This window comes from Lagenorhynchus albirostris, chromosome 19 (assembly GCF_949774975.1).
Source record: "Lagenorhynchus albirostris chromosome 19, mLagAlb1.1, whole genome shotgun sequence".
In the NCBI taxonomy this organism is placed as follows: Eukaryota; Metazoa; Chordata; class Mammalia; order Artiodactyla; family Delphinidae; genus Lagenorhynchus; species Lagenorhynchus albirostris.
In genome coordinates this window covers 47,347,431-47,360,002 of record NC_083113.1, presented here as the reverse complement: position 1 = coordinate 47,360,002, position 12,572 = coordinate 47,347,431, and the positions used below count along the sequence as shown (strand labels likewise).

The 12,572-nt window shown below is 54.2% G+C and overlaps 1 protein-coding gene across 3 annotated transcripts in view; it reads right to left on the bottom strand.

The window, feature by feature from the left end:
* The window catches only part of ST3GAL2 (ST3 beta-galactoside alpha-2,3-sialyltransferase 2), an 84,340-nt gene extending 73,008 nt beyond the window's left edge, over nt 1-11,332 (bottom strand). For all 3 annotated transcript variants that reach the window (XR_009537240.1, XR_009537241.1, XM_060131902.1), the window contains exon 1: nt 11,149-11,332. The gene's annotated coding sequence lies outside the window, so the exon portion shown is untranslated. The remainder of the gene's footprint in view (nt 1-11,148) is intronic.
* Between the last annotated feature and the right edge of the window lie 1,240 nt (nt 11,333-12,572).

Genomic DNA, 12,572 nt, shown 5'->3' with positions numbered 1-12,572 from the left:
CAGATGACCTGGGTTCTGGACTCAGTTCTTCTACCTACTGGTTTGAGGAGATCAGGCATATTTCTCAACCCCACTTCCTGATATGTAAATAGAATGACTCAATGATTCTAAGTCCCATTCTACATGCTAGCATTCAGTTTTTAACAAGGTAAATGAATACATGGCAATAAATCCTTATAGGTTTGTCTACAGTGGTGATTCTGACATGCACACCTAGCTCTGCCTACTGCCTCAATACACAAAGTCTTTAGAATGCATGACAACCCCATTTTCCTTTGGGGAGTCATCTCTCCGCAAATTTCCATCCCTGTGCCTGGCCAATCAGAGCACCAAATGCAGCCAGCCACGTACTTGATCCAAGGTTGGGCAAGGACCCTGATTCCAAGTGAACCCAGGACTGCTGACAGGTACAGTCAGCCTGCACTGCTGACAGGCACCTTCTACCACATGGGAACTGAGAATGCTGTCACCATGGAGAAGGGCGGGGTGAGAGGGAGTTGAGTCCCTCATCTTCCCTGTATGTGGCCAGCCATTCCCTCAGGTATGAGTCAACGGATTCCCTTTTATCAAAGCACTTTGAGCTGGATTCTTGGCTGTTGTAATTGAAGAAGTCCAACTGATACAGTCTTGCACACATGTACAACCATTTTCCATTTCATTTAAAGGAATTTTAAAAAGCCACTAAAGTATCGCTTGCCATCTGGTGCAGAAGGGTTGCCCTGAACCTGGCCCTAAAACCCTGTCCTCGATAGGTCAACCCAACTCAGAGGCCCATGGGCCCACAGGAACAGAAGTGATTCTGGGATTCCCATCAGTGACTCATTCCTGGCCAGGACCCACACCCTTCTCCAGCCGCGGACACTGCCCAGATGTACAGATGGTGAGAGAGCCACTGACATGCATGGCCTTTCTGGGTGGCCTGGGTGGGGTCAGGAATGCCCATAGCCAGAGTCCCCTCACCACAAGCAAGACTGGAGGGCCCTGGCTGGGCCCTGAACCGGCTGAAGTGGTCAGGGAAAGAAAAGATGACCCTGGACATGGAACGCAACAGGAAGTCAGGACCCTAGGTTCCATTCCTTATCTGGCAATGGATTTTGGGAGGAACCCTTTCCAAACCGGTTTCTCAACCTGTTAAGAGTCACGTCTGGCTTTTCAAATGATGTCAGACACTCCCCTGAACTCCAGACACATCTATCCCACTCATTTCTGGAAGCCGCCCCTTTGATGACATACCTTAGAGGCACCCAAAATTACCTCAGACTCACCCTGCTCCAAATCAAACTCACGCACGCTCTAAGACCCCCAAACTGGACTCCCTTCTGTATTCCCAGTGTCTGGAAAGGGACATCATCCAGCCAACCCTGAAACCTGGGAGTCATCTATGTCCCTTCCTTCCTTCAACCTCCTGCAGCCAACCTCTTATAAAGTCCACCTGTTTACCACCTAAATCTCTCAGCTTTCTACCTTCCTCCACGTCTGCCACAATCACTCTATCCAAGGAACTGTCACCCTCCACCAATATTAGCCCCTTAACTGCTAAAGCCCCAGATCTACTCACCAGACACGCCTCTAATTCATTCTCCAGAGAAAGGCCAAAGTTATCTTTCCAAATGCAAGTTCCATCAGATCCCCATTTCCACTCCTCCCAGCAAAACACCCAGCCCTCCCAAAGCTCTGGGGCAAAGGTGGGACTCCCTTAAGACCCCATGGTCCCAGGTCTGGCTGGCTGAGTGGCAGGTTAACCCTGAGACCAAAATGGACCAGGCAGGTCTGGGAGTCATTGCTCAGCCCAGAGCCCTGGCCGCATCCTGGAGTACATTCCACTCCCAGGTCAGCCTCAGAACAGCTCAGTCTTGCCAGGACTGACCCTCCCCCAGTTAGACTTCATCTAACCACAGATGGGAACGGGAGCTGGAGGCCAGGCAGGGGAAGCCCAGCTGGGCTGAAGCCAGGGGCTGTGTATATCAGAAAGGAGAGAAGATAGAGCAGGGCCACAATAGTCTGTCAGTATCTGTGGCGCAGGCTGAGAGAAGGCAGCTGTCGGCAGGATAAAACTCAAGAAGCCTATCTCTTCCCTCTTATCAGACTGACCCTTGGCAGCCTCACAGCCTGTGGAGAACAAACAGTCATTAACCACCCATCCCATACTTCCAGCACAATCGTGTGCAACCAGCCCAGCCCTGGGAAAGCCCAGGCCTTCTCCCCTGCCAGGGTGGTTCTTGGGGCCCATCTCTTGGCCAGACCTCTCCATCCTGCTTCTCCTTCTTGAGCAATGAAATGTTATGCTCTGCTCAAACTGGTCTCCTCGGGGCCAGTGGTCCCTGCCCATTCAGTTCAGGCCTTTGCATCATGTTATGTGTGGCCTTTGCCTCACCATCTTCCTTCTCTCCTCTACTAAGAAACTCTACCCAGCCCCCTTCCAGGCGTGTTCTCAACTCCTTGCAGACCCGCCAGGAGTCTGTGCTGCCAATCTGGCGTCTCCCATGATCAGCCTGTCATCCAACCTCCCATGCTGGCTTTGGGGAAAAAATCTTGCTAGAGCAGAGTTAGGGTATAAGGAGGTGAGGGGACTGGGAGCAGAAAGAAACAGGAAGCCTATAAACAGTCACTCCAAAGCCTAACCAGTATAGGCCAGTATAGGAAGGGAAGAATGCAATGAGAGACCAGTTGGGTTTTTCTGCCTGAACCCAGGACAGAGGCAGAGTGAGGGTTGGGAGGGGGGATGAGGACAACGAGAGGCACGGGGACAGCTCCCTTGGCTGCAGGAGCCCAGGTTCTCCAGAGAGATGCCGGAGCAGGCTGGCTGCTGTTCAGTACATCCAAGCGGGTTAGCAGAAAGGTCAAACCGATTCTCATGGACGTCTGGACTGCATGGCAGCATCCTGGGCCCCAGCACTATCTCCTCACTCAGGATATGGCATTCCTCTGTCAGGTCTACCAGACGATTTGAGAGCAAATCCCTGAACAGGTCTTTAAATTCTTTATTTACAGATGAGGGCTCTGGGGCCCAGCGAGAGGCGGCGACTTGCCCTGGGTCACACAGCACCAAACCCCCTGCAGGTAAGTAAGACAGTGAGAATCCTGTATACACCCAGCCAGACTGGGTCCTGGACTATGAAAATCATCGGGGGGCACCCTGACCAAACAAACTGCTTCCTCTTTGGAAGAGCCAAATAGCCCTGCCCTGAAGCTCTCATTCAGGCCAGGCCCCACCCTGGCCACAGTGGCAGACAACAGAGGGTCTGCTGGCTCCTCTTCCTGTTTTGCACAGGATGAATGGCAGGGTAGGCCCACAGACCCAGGATGGGCAGGAACTGCTGGGATAGTGGGTGGGCAGCATGGGTGGAAGAAGACACCTTGTGAAATATCTCAACCAGGTGTAAAGAGGGGTGAGGTATCTTCTGTGTTCATCACAGGAAATGCCACTTGAGAGATCTGAACTCACATTTATCCACTGCTGCTTTAGGGTCCAGCGTGAATTGCTTTTCAGGCACTGAGGAAATCCCTTCATTCATCAGCTGCCACTGTGGCCTTGGGCTGGACCTCCCTGACATAAGCTGCTTACCCTGCTCCCATTTCATAGCATCTTCCTCTCTAAGGAAGTGCCAACACTGGCTCCCCTACACTGGAAGAGCCTGAACGGGGTTCCCATGCCTCTCCAAACCCCCTTCGGGGTTTCCCATCTCCCTCTACCCGTGGTACCTGGGGTCTCCTCCTGAGCCATGCCGGAGGCCCCAGGAATCAGCCAGAAGCTACAGAGGTGTGGGTTCAGGGAAATACAAAGCCCTCTGGGACAGGATGGAACAGAGAGAAGGCCAATCCCTGGAAACTCCCTTGTGGCCGCCTCGGACTCAGATGGTTCCCTAGAAAACCCAAGAGAGACAGGAACTGGGAGCTCAGGAGCTCTCGCCCCTCCCCTGCCTTCCCGCACAGCCTCAGTCCCACCGGCTGCTGTCTGTTCCACTTGCTCGGCCAGAGGACTCAGCACCGGGCCAGAGACTTTTGTTTCCTCCTGACTCTGGTTCCAGTTTACCATCAGTATCAAATGAGGTATTTTGTTTTCAACTGAACTTGGGTGAGAATGAGGGTTGCAGAGCACTCCACTGACAGGTCAGGGGAGAGTCCCTTGCAAACCCAGAGGGACCCTCCCCACCAGGAAGGAAGGAGGTGGTAACTATGCATGGTGACAGATGTTAACTAATTTGTAGACATTTCACAGTGTATACAAATATGGAATCTTATGTTGTATACTGGAAACTGACATAAGGTTATATGTCAATTACGTTTCAATAAAAAAAAAAAGGAAGGGGGCTTCCCTGGTGGCGCAGTGGTTGAGAGTCCGCCTGCCGATGCAGGGGACGCGGGTTCGTGCCCGGGTCTGGGAAGATCCCACATGCCGCGGAGCGGCTGGGCCCGTGAGCCATGGCCGCTGAGCCTGCGCCTCCGGAGCCTGTGATCCGCAACGGGAGAGGCCACAACAGTGAGAGGCCCGCGTACCGCAAAAAAAAAAAAAAAAAAAGGAAGTAAGGAGTGGGAGTGAAGCAGGGTGGAGCTGTGGGAGGTGACATGAGTGTGGAGGGGCAATGCCCACTCCCGCCCTCAGTTCCCTCACTTGTACCTCTTCCTACAATCCACCTCTCAACTTCCCCTCTCACTACCCACTCCAGCCCCTCTGAATTCCCTTCAGCCACACTAACAACTTGTTGATTCTTCCTCACCAGAACAGTTCCCTCTAGACCAATTAGCTATTCGCATTTGTTGCCGATTTTCTTCCTCAGAAGGCTTCAGACCTGCTCAAGCTGGGAGGCTGCTGCCTGCCTGCTGTGCTAGGACTTTACAGCGGAAGGGTGGAGAGAAAGGGTGAGGGCTGCTCTCTGGGGTCCCTGGGTCATGCCCTAACACCTCAGGGTCTCCTGCCCTCCCTCGAGCACAGGACGGGCCTCATGCACAGGATGGGCCTCATGCCTCAACTGCACAGAAGCAGGGCTGCTTTCTGTGTCCCTCTGGTTTGTTTCCCTCCCTGATCCTAGAGAGGAAGAGAAGGAGAAAAAAGGAAAAAGGATGCTAATGGGCAAAAGTGATAAACTAGCAAGAGATGAGAAACAGAGGCCTACAGGACAGAGAACAATGCCCCTCCAGGGAGGAAATCCCTGTGCTGCCGGCTCCCCTCCCACATCAGCAGCCAGTGGGGTGATGTCAGGCAACCTCTTTCCCTCTCTGGACTTCCTCATTTGCAGAGTCACATCCCCTTGAAGGAAGAAGCCATTTGAGGATGTTTTTCAACAGCTGATAGCAGAACTGTTTGTTTCATTTTAATGTTATTATTTCACAAATACAAATTTAGCACTGACATCAAAATAAAGAAAAGTGACATTTTTCTCTAGATTTCTCTTGCCCCTGGTTCACCCTACTGTCCATGGTGGAATGCACTGCATTCATAGGTGACAAAATATCACATATATTTGAATGCTAACAGCTCTAACTGAGGGGAACAGTCCTCTTCACCCAGGAAGATGACCTTCTCTCTGAGAATCTGTGGAGATAAGTACTCTTCATCACTGCCCCTCCTGCCCCACCCCAGAGAGGACCCTGTCCCCTCCCTCCCGTTCCTGTAGGAGGAAACTTCCCCAGTTCTCAGCTAGAAAGTTGGGGTGGCCCAAAGCCCAGTCTATGCCCTGGGGCCTTAGGAGAGATCTGCAATGGCAACATGAAAGCGTGATTGACAATATGCTGTATAATGATTTATGAATAAGCACCAAGAAGTGCTCTAGAATGGCTGCTTAGGGAAACACACAGGCGTCCCTGGTGAGCCCGGCCTAACTGGAGGAAAAGCCTGTTGTCCCCAGGCAGGCAAAGTTCAGACCCTCTCCTTGCAAAATGTCATTTGGAGATGTTTGCCCTAATAGTTAGTGAGGACTTGTTAACAACCATCCTGAGCACAGAGGAAGGAAAATCTAAAACCTAAGTCCCCAGAGAGCTGGGCCAGGTCCTTTAGTTGGTAAGGGCTCAGGTATTGGGAACACGTGGTGGGGGAATCTGGGGCATGGGAACTGAGAGTGGGGAAGGGGAAGGAGGAGGAAGAAGGTCACGCAGGTGGAAGTGCGGAGACAGAAGAGATGTAGGCATGTTGAGCGTGGACAACAAAGCCCCAGCTGCTTTCAGGATGTACGGGACCCCGGAAGCTTTGGGGCCCCACCTCCTCAGGGCTGAGGCCCCAAATCTCAGGCAGCATGGAGTCAGGAGTAACGAGCTCACCAGGGTTCCGTGGGCGCTGTGAGCATCCTGCGTGCAGCTCCTCCAAAGCAAAGGCACAACATCTTCTGCAAACTCTTTCTCCTCCTGACTGCCCCATTTCAGCTAAAGGAACCAACCTCATCACCCAAGCAATGAAGTGTCAAACCCTAGCCAATCAAGTGTCTGTTCCAGAAAATATCTACTTTCACAATTCTAGAATCAGTCCCTTCTTTTCCATTTCTACTGCCAAGTTCCAGCCTTCATTACATCTCACCTGGACCCTATCTAGTTTTCCGTTTCCTCCCTCCCTTCTTTTCTTGTCCCCTTATGACCCAGCTATACCCTGCTGCCAGCCTGCCCTCTGCCTGCTCAGAAACCTTTCAGAACCAAGCCCTCCCTTTGCTGTCTGCCGATTCGAGTGCTCATTGAGCACCTTGCTGGACTGATCTCTTGCAGTCCACTGCCACTTCTTCTGGGGACTTCAGCTTTTGGATGCAGTCTGGGGGGACTGCCTACCATGCCACCAGCCCTTCCCTGGCCAGGGAAGAAGCATGACCCAGCCTGGGCCAAAGAGACATATCCTCCCTGGGATATGACTCCCAAGCTGTGGTGACAAAATTACAGAGCACAGCTGGAACAGATTTATCCTGGCGACAGTGGTACCCTGAAGAGGCTGGATTTTGGCTCCTGCCTTACCCACTCCAAGACCCTGGAGGGGACTTGGGTCCTGAGTCATCCCTCAGATTCTAGGAGTTCCCATAGCCCTCCAATGAAGTCCTTTCCTGCCAAAATCAGCCAAGCTGTTGCTTGTAACCAAACAGGATCTTCTCACTGCTTTTTGAAGTACCTCTCCTATGCTCCAACCAAAAGGGAAAACTCCCTAAAAGTGCCATGATGGCCTCTCTCTGCACCTGTTGGCCTGCATACTCTCCAGCCTGTAGGCACTGCTGCAACTCTACCTGCCCCTTCAGGGCCCAACCCAAAGGCCTCTTCTGAACCCTCTACGTGGGTGACTTCCGCCTCCTTTAAACCCACAAACCACTGGCTGCCCCTTCTGCCTTCCACTGTGGACACTAGTGTACTTGTCTTATCCCTCTCCCAGCGGACAGTGACTTGGTCATTCTCTCCTCCACAACACCCGGCATAGATCCAGGCTCAGTAAAATTCACCAGGCTCTGGGGGCAGACAACCCGGAGGACAATTACAGGTTTTCCGGGCAAGACAGGCAGTGAGTGACACAAAGCACAGGGTGTGCTGTCAGTAAGGCCTGAGTCTGACTTCCGTATCCTCTACTTACCAGCTGTCTGAGCTTGGGCAAGTCTCATAAGTTCTGCAAGGCTCAGTGCTTCATCTATGAAAGAGTGACAATAATGCCAACTCCACAACACTGCTGTGAGGATCTGACAAGCTGACATGTGAGAGCATCTAACCCGGTGACCGGTGAGGAATAAGCACTCAGGGAACAGCAGCCGTTATTCCAGCTATTCATAGCGACTGGTTTAGCAGATGCTCCATCAGAGGGTTGGAATCAGGAGCCCTGGGCCTGCTGTGTGACCCACAGTGCATCTCTCTGTTTCTCAGTAACCCCGCCTGCGTCTACATCTGCCTTATCAACCTCCTGAAGAACAACAGGTGGAAAATGCTTGGCAAAGTAAAAGCACAATGCAAGGGGTTCCTCCTGTTTTTCTAAATTTCAGAGATTCCCAGGCATCCTGTCCAGTGTGCAGCATGGCCAGCACCCCAGCCTGCTCCTTCTGAGGGACAGGGCAGATGAGTGCCGGGTTTGGCGTCTGCTTCTCCATGTCCACGCAGCCACCTCTTTTCCAAAGCCCTGGGGCCTAAATGTCCTGCTTTTGTGGGGCCTTCTTTCAAATAGCCATAGGGCAGTGTCTGCTATGTAGTTACAGGGGGACTGGGAGCTCAGGCCCCACAAGTCACCCCTACCATCAACCTAGCCAACACTGGGCAGCATGAGAATGGAAGGAAAAGGCGAATCCAGGGCAGCTGCCAGGACAAGCCTGAGCGGAGAAGCAAGGTAGGAGGAAATCTCTCTTAAGACTTCACATCTGGGGACTTCCCTCGTGGCGCAGTGGTTAAGAACCCACCTGCCAGTTCAAGGGACACGGGTGCAAGCCCTGGTCCGGGAAGATCCCACATGCCGCGGGGCAAATAAGCCCATGCGCCACAACTACTGAGCCTGCGCTCTAGAGCCTGCGAGCCACAACTACTGAAGCCCGTGCGCCACAACTACTGAAGCCGGCGCGCCTAGACCCCGTGCTCTGCAACAAGAGAAGCCACCGCAATGAGAAGCCCGCGCACCGCAACGAAGAGTTGCCCCTGCTCGCCTCAACTAGAGAAAGCCCGCGTGCAGCAACGAAGACCCAATGCAGCCAAATAAATAAATAAATAAATTTATTTTAAAAAAGGAAAAAAAAAAGACTTTACATCTGCCTGGATTAATCACCCAAGCAACTGTCATGGCCCCAAACCAGTGGTTCTCAAGTGTTATGGCCAAGAAACTGGGCAGAAATCAAATCAAATCCTAGCCCCCACCCAGACTGCCTGAACCAGAAAACTCTGGGAGTGGGGCCCAGCCAGCTGTGCTTTGAACAGCTCTCCAGGGGGATTCTGATGTCTGATCAAGTATGAGAGATCCTGCCCTTTAACTGCAAGACTCTCCACTTTAACTCAAATTACTGAACACCTACTATGCGCCAAGGACCAAGCCGGTGGCGGTATTTCATAAATGAGGACACGTCTGAAGAACTTCCATAGTTTAATGGTGGTCAAAATCAAGTGCACAAATACACAAGGCAGGATGGGGTATAGAACAAAGCAACGGAATCAGCTTCCCATCCCTCTCGCCAGACTCCACCCCTCAGATCTTCTCTTGCCATGACCGGAGGAAAAAGATAACTCCAGTTCTGGGAAACCGGTCCCCCCTTGCTTCTATTTCGGACTCCTCATAATTGCAGTTAGTTTTTTGAAGAAGAGTGATCCTCACCCTGAGGCATGTTTCAGGCCCAGAGGTTTGGCTCATGGGGAAATAGCCCACGAGGCCATACCTAGTGGTTCTTAGCAACTTGGAAATTGGCACTACCTAGGGTTTGGGCTCAGAAAGTTCCTAGAGAGCTGTGAGCATGCCACAGCACATCACAACACCGCATTCCCATGCAGGGTCACTCCCTCAGGTCCCTGGCAAGCTCGCACGTGAGTGCAGATGCAGACATAAACACGCACACAGACAGTTGGCCCCCTGGCCTCCCTTCCTCCATTCTCAAGTTACAAGGTTAAAGGCGTCCTATTCACAGCCAAGGGGGAGGGATGAGAGAGGGGTGCTGAAGCAGAGAACCATCTGGTTCAGATCAAGATTGCTCATTCAGGATCTCAGCGGAACTCCCAGAGCCTGCCTTCCTGATGGCTCATAGATTTCCCTCCCTCCCCCAACTTCCCACTGGGAAACTGAAAGACTGGGTTAGGAAGGGGTGACCCATAGGCAAATCTGCCGAAGGAAGACAAAAAACTGAATTATACACGCAAGTCTGTGCCACCTCTGTGAGCCCTGGCTCCCTCTTTCTTTCAAATCCTGAACACCACAACTAAACTTGAGATCACCACCTACAGTCACTGCATCTTCCTCCACAAAGAGCTCAGGGCACCTATCAGGCATCCTTCCCTGCACCGGCAAGCCCCTCCAAAGTTAGCAGCAGAAGCAAGATGAGGCTGAGGGGTGTGGTCTCCCAGACTCCTCTTACACGGCCATCTCCACCAATGTAGGAGGTTCCCTTCATCTCAGGGGGACGCTGGAGTCCATCAGGCCTAATAAGAGGAAGGGATGACCAACCAGCTTCCAGACAACTGTCCCAAAGACAAGATGGGAGTGTGCGTTACTGGCTAGGATTGACTCACCCAGGGACCCCAGAGTGCCCTGAACCCCCCTCGGCAGCTTTGGTTGAAAGAGGCTGCCACTCCCTTTCCACCACCAAGCCCCTCTCTCTCCCCTTTCCCCCCAACACCACCTTAGACTCTGTTCTGCAGTGCTTTATAAATGGGAGATGGATGCAGTTGGCAAGAAATAAAAATCAAAAGGCTAACTTGAGTAAACGAGCAATAGGTGGGTGACCCTACAGGCAGAGTAGGCGAGAAGTGAAATACAGGAAGGAGAAGGGGGAAACAGAAGTGGGAGAAAGCCAAAGGGGAGACTAAAGTGAGCTCAGCCCAGAGCTGCAGCAGGGAGCTGGAAAGTTTGGTCCCGTCACCTAGGAACGACTGGAGGGAGGAAATGACTCTTCCATGCCAAGACATGGGCTCAGACCAGCCCCACAGGGCTGGGGCATGGACTTGGCCAAGTTCCTGGTTTATGCCAAGCCTCAGTTTCTCCAAAGTGGGAAGGAGGTCAAGCAGTTAGGTCTCATCAGAGAGAACTGGGCCATTGTGGGTGGCTTGGGGGCAGTGCCAGGTAGGGAAAAGAGGAGAGAGGTGCTGATGGTGCAGAGGCATCCTTCGGCCAACAGAAGCGGGGCAGGGGTCTCTCAGTAGTGCACAGGCCAGGAGCGCGCGCGGGGGTTGGCGGCGCGAACTAGGCAGTGGACTGAAGTCGGGACTGGGGCACGGAGCGCTCCCCAGGGCTGGGGCTGGGGCTGGGGCTGGAGGCTGCCACCAAGGAGTGGAACAGCCACGCGTGGGAGCGGCTGGAGGTGCAGAAGCAGAAGGCGGGGAAAGGGGATTGAGGCCAATGTAAGCGGACCCCCGCCCCCACGGGGGAGCCCAGCGCCCCGACCCAGGGGAAGTTGCCGGGGTGGACCGGGAGGGTGTGGGCCGCTGGCAGAGCCAGCTGCCCGCGCAGAGGGGGTTCGGGGCAGAGAGGGGCCCGGGGCGCCCCACATCCCGCCCGCCCTCATCCCGCCCGCGCACCTCAGTCAGCGCCGAGCGCCGCGCGGGCCATACTCGCCGCTCCTGCTGCCGCCTCCGCCAGTGCAGAGAAAGCCGCCGCCGCCGCCAGCGTCTGGACCCGTTATCTCCGCGGCTCCCCAGTCCTCCCGCAGCGGGCCAGTCCCGCCCTTGCCCGCCGTGCCCTCCCCAAGCGAGCAGCCGAGCCGCCGCCGCCGCCGCCTCAGCCCGGCCCCTCCCCCCACCCCAGCCCGGCTGGAAGGGAAGGGTGGGGGCAGGGGGGCAACTGCCCCCTCCCCATTCACATCCTCCTGGTCTGTCCCCTCCCACCTCCTCCTTCACGCCCCTGGGCATGCTGGGATATGGAGTCCAGCCTGCGCCAGGCCGCTAGGAGTGTCCGGCATCCAGAACTACTACTCCCAGATGATAGCGCGTGAGCCGTAGGGCTTCTGGGCTTTGTAGTTTCGCCAAGGCTCAGGGATTCTACCGAGCAAGAGGGGAGAGGGGGATGGGAGATCTCCACTCCCAGAAGGCCGGGCTCGCGATGGTGAAAATAGGATGCGGGGTCTGCGATGCCCCGGACCCGGGTTGAATACCTGGATCTCAAGGGAGATGCAAAGTAGCCGAGGATGCCTCTCAGACACGGCTGTGGTCAGCTGCAGCCGATTGGGACTAGAGGGGAAGCCTCCGGCCCGATAACCGCGACCCGGGTACCGTTTCCATTTGCGCTCGCAAAGAGCCTTGACCTGAGGCTAGCTTGGCTTCGTGCCCGGGCTCCGCAAGCTGGAGCTGCGGTCGGGCCGCTGCGCACAGGCGGGAGAAGAGAGAACACCAGGAGCCACGTGGGCGTGTGGTTTTCCTGACTTGGGAAAAAGGGGCCGCGAGTCTGTGGGTTTCCTGGAGCGCTCACCCCCTGGGGCACCTTCTCATTCCAGTCTCACTCTCTGGTTGGTGCCCTTATCTCCCAACTGTTTAGGGCAAAGCGCACACATTTTAAATATTTTTCCATGTCTTCTCTTAGCACGTGCTTCCCCCAATTTCCAAACCTACCTCAATCTTTTTTCTTTTTCTTTTTTGTTTTTTTGCCGTACGCGGGCCTCTCACTGTTGTGGCCTCTCCCGTTGCGGAGCACAGGCTCCGGACGCACAGGCTCAGTGGCCATGGCTCACGGGCCCAGCCGCTCAGCGGCATGTGGGATCTTCCCGGACCAGGGCACGAACCCGTGTCCCCTGCATTGGCAGGCGGGTTCTCAACCACTGCGCCACCAGGGAAGCCCTCCTACCTCAATCTTAATGAAGCGCCAGGTTGCCCTCCAAGTTTCATCCCCACTGGCAGAGGGGAGGCCTGTAAACCAGTGGTTCTCTAACTGGCGTCTATCAGATTCTCCTGGAGAGTTTGTTCAAACACAGCTGACCCATACCCTCAGTTGCTCTTTCTTTAACTCCAGG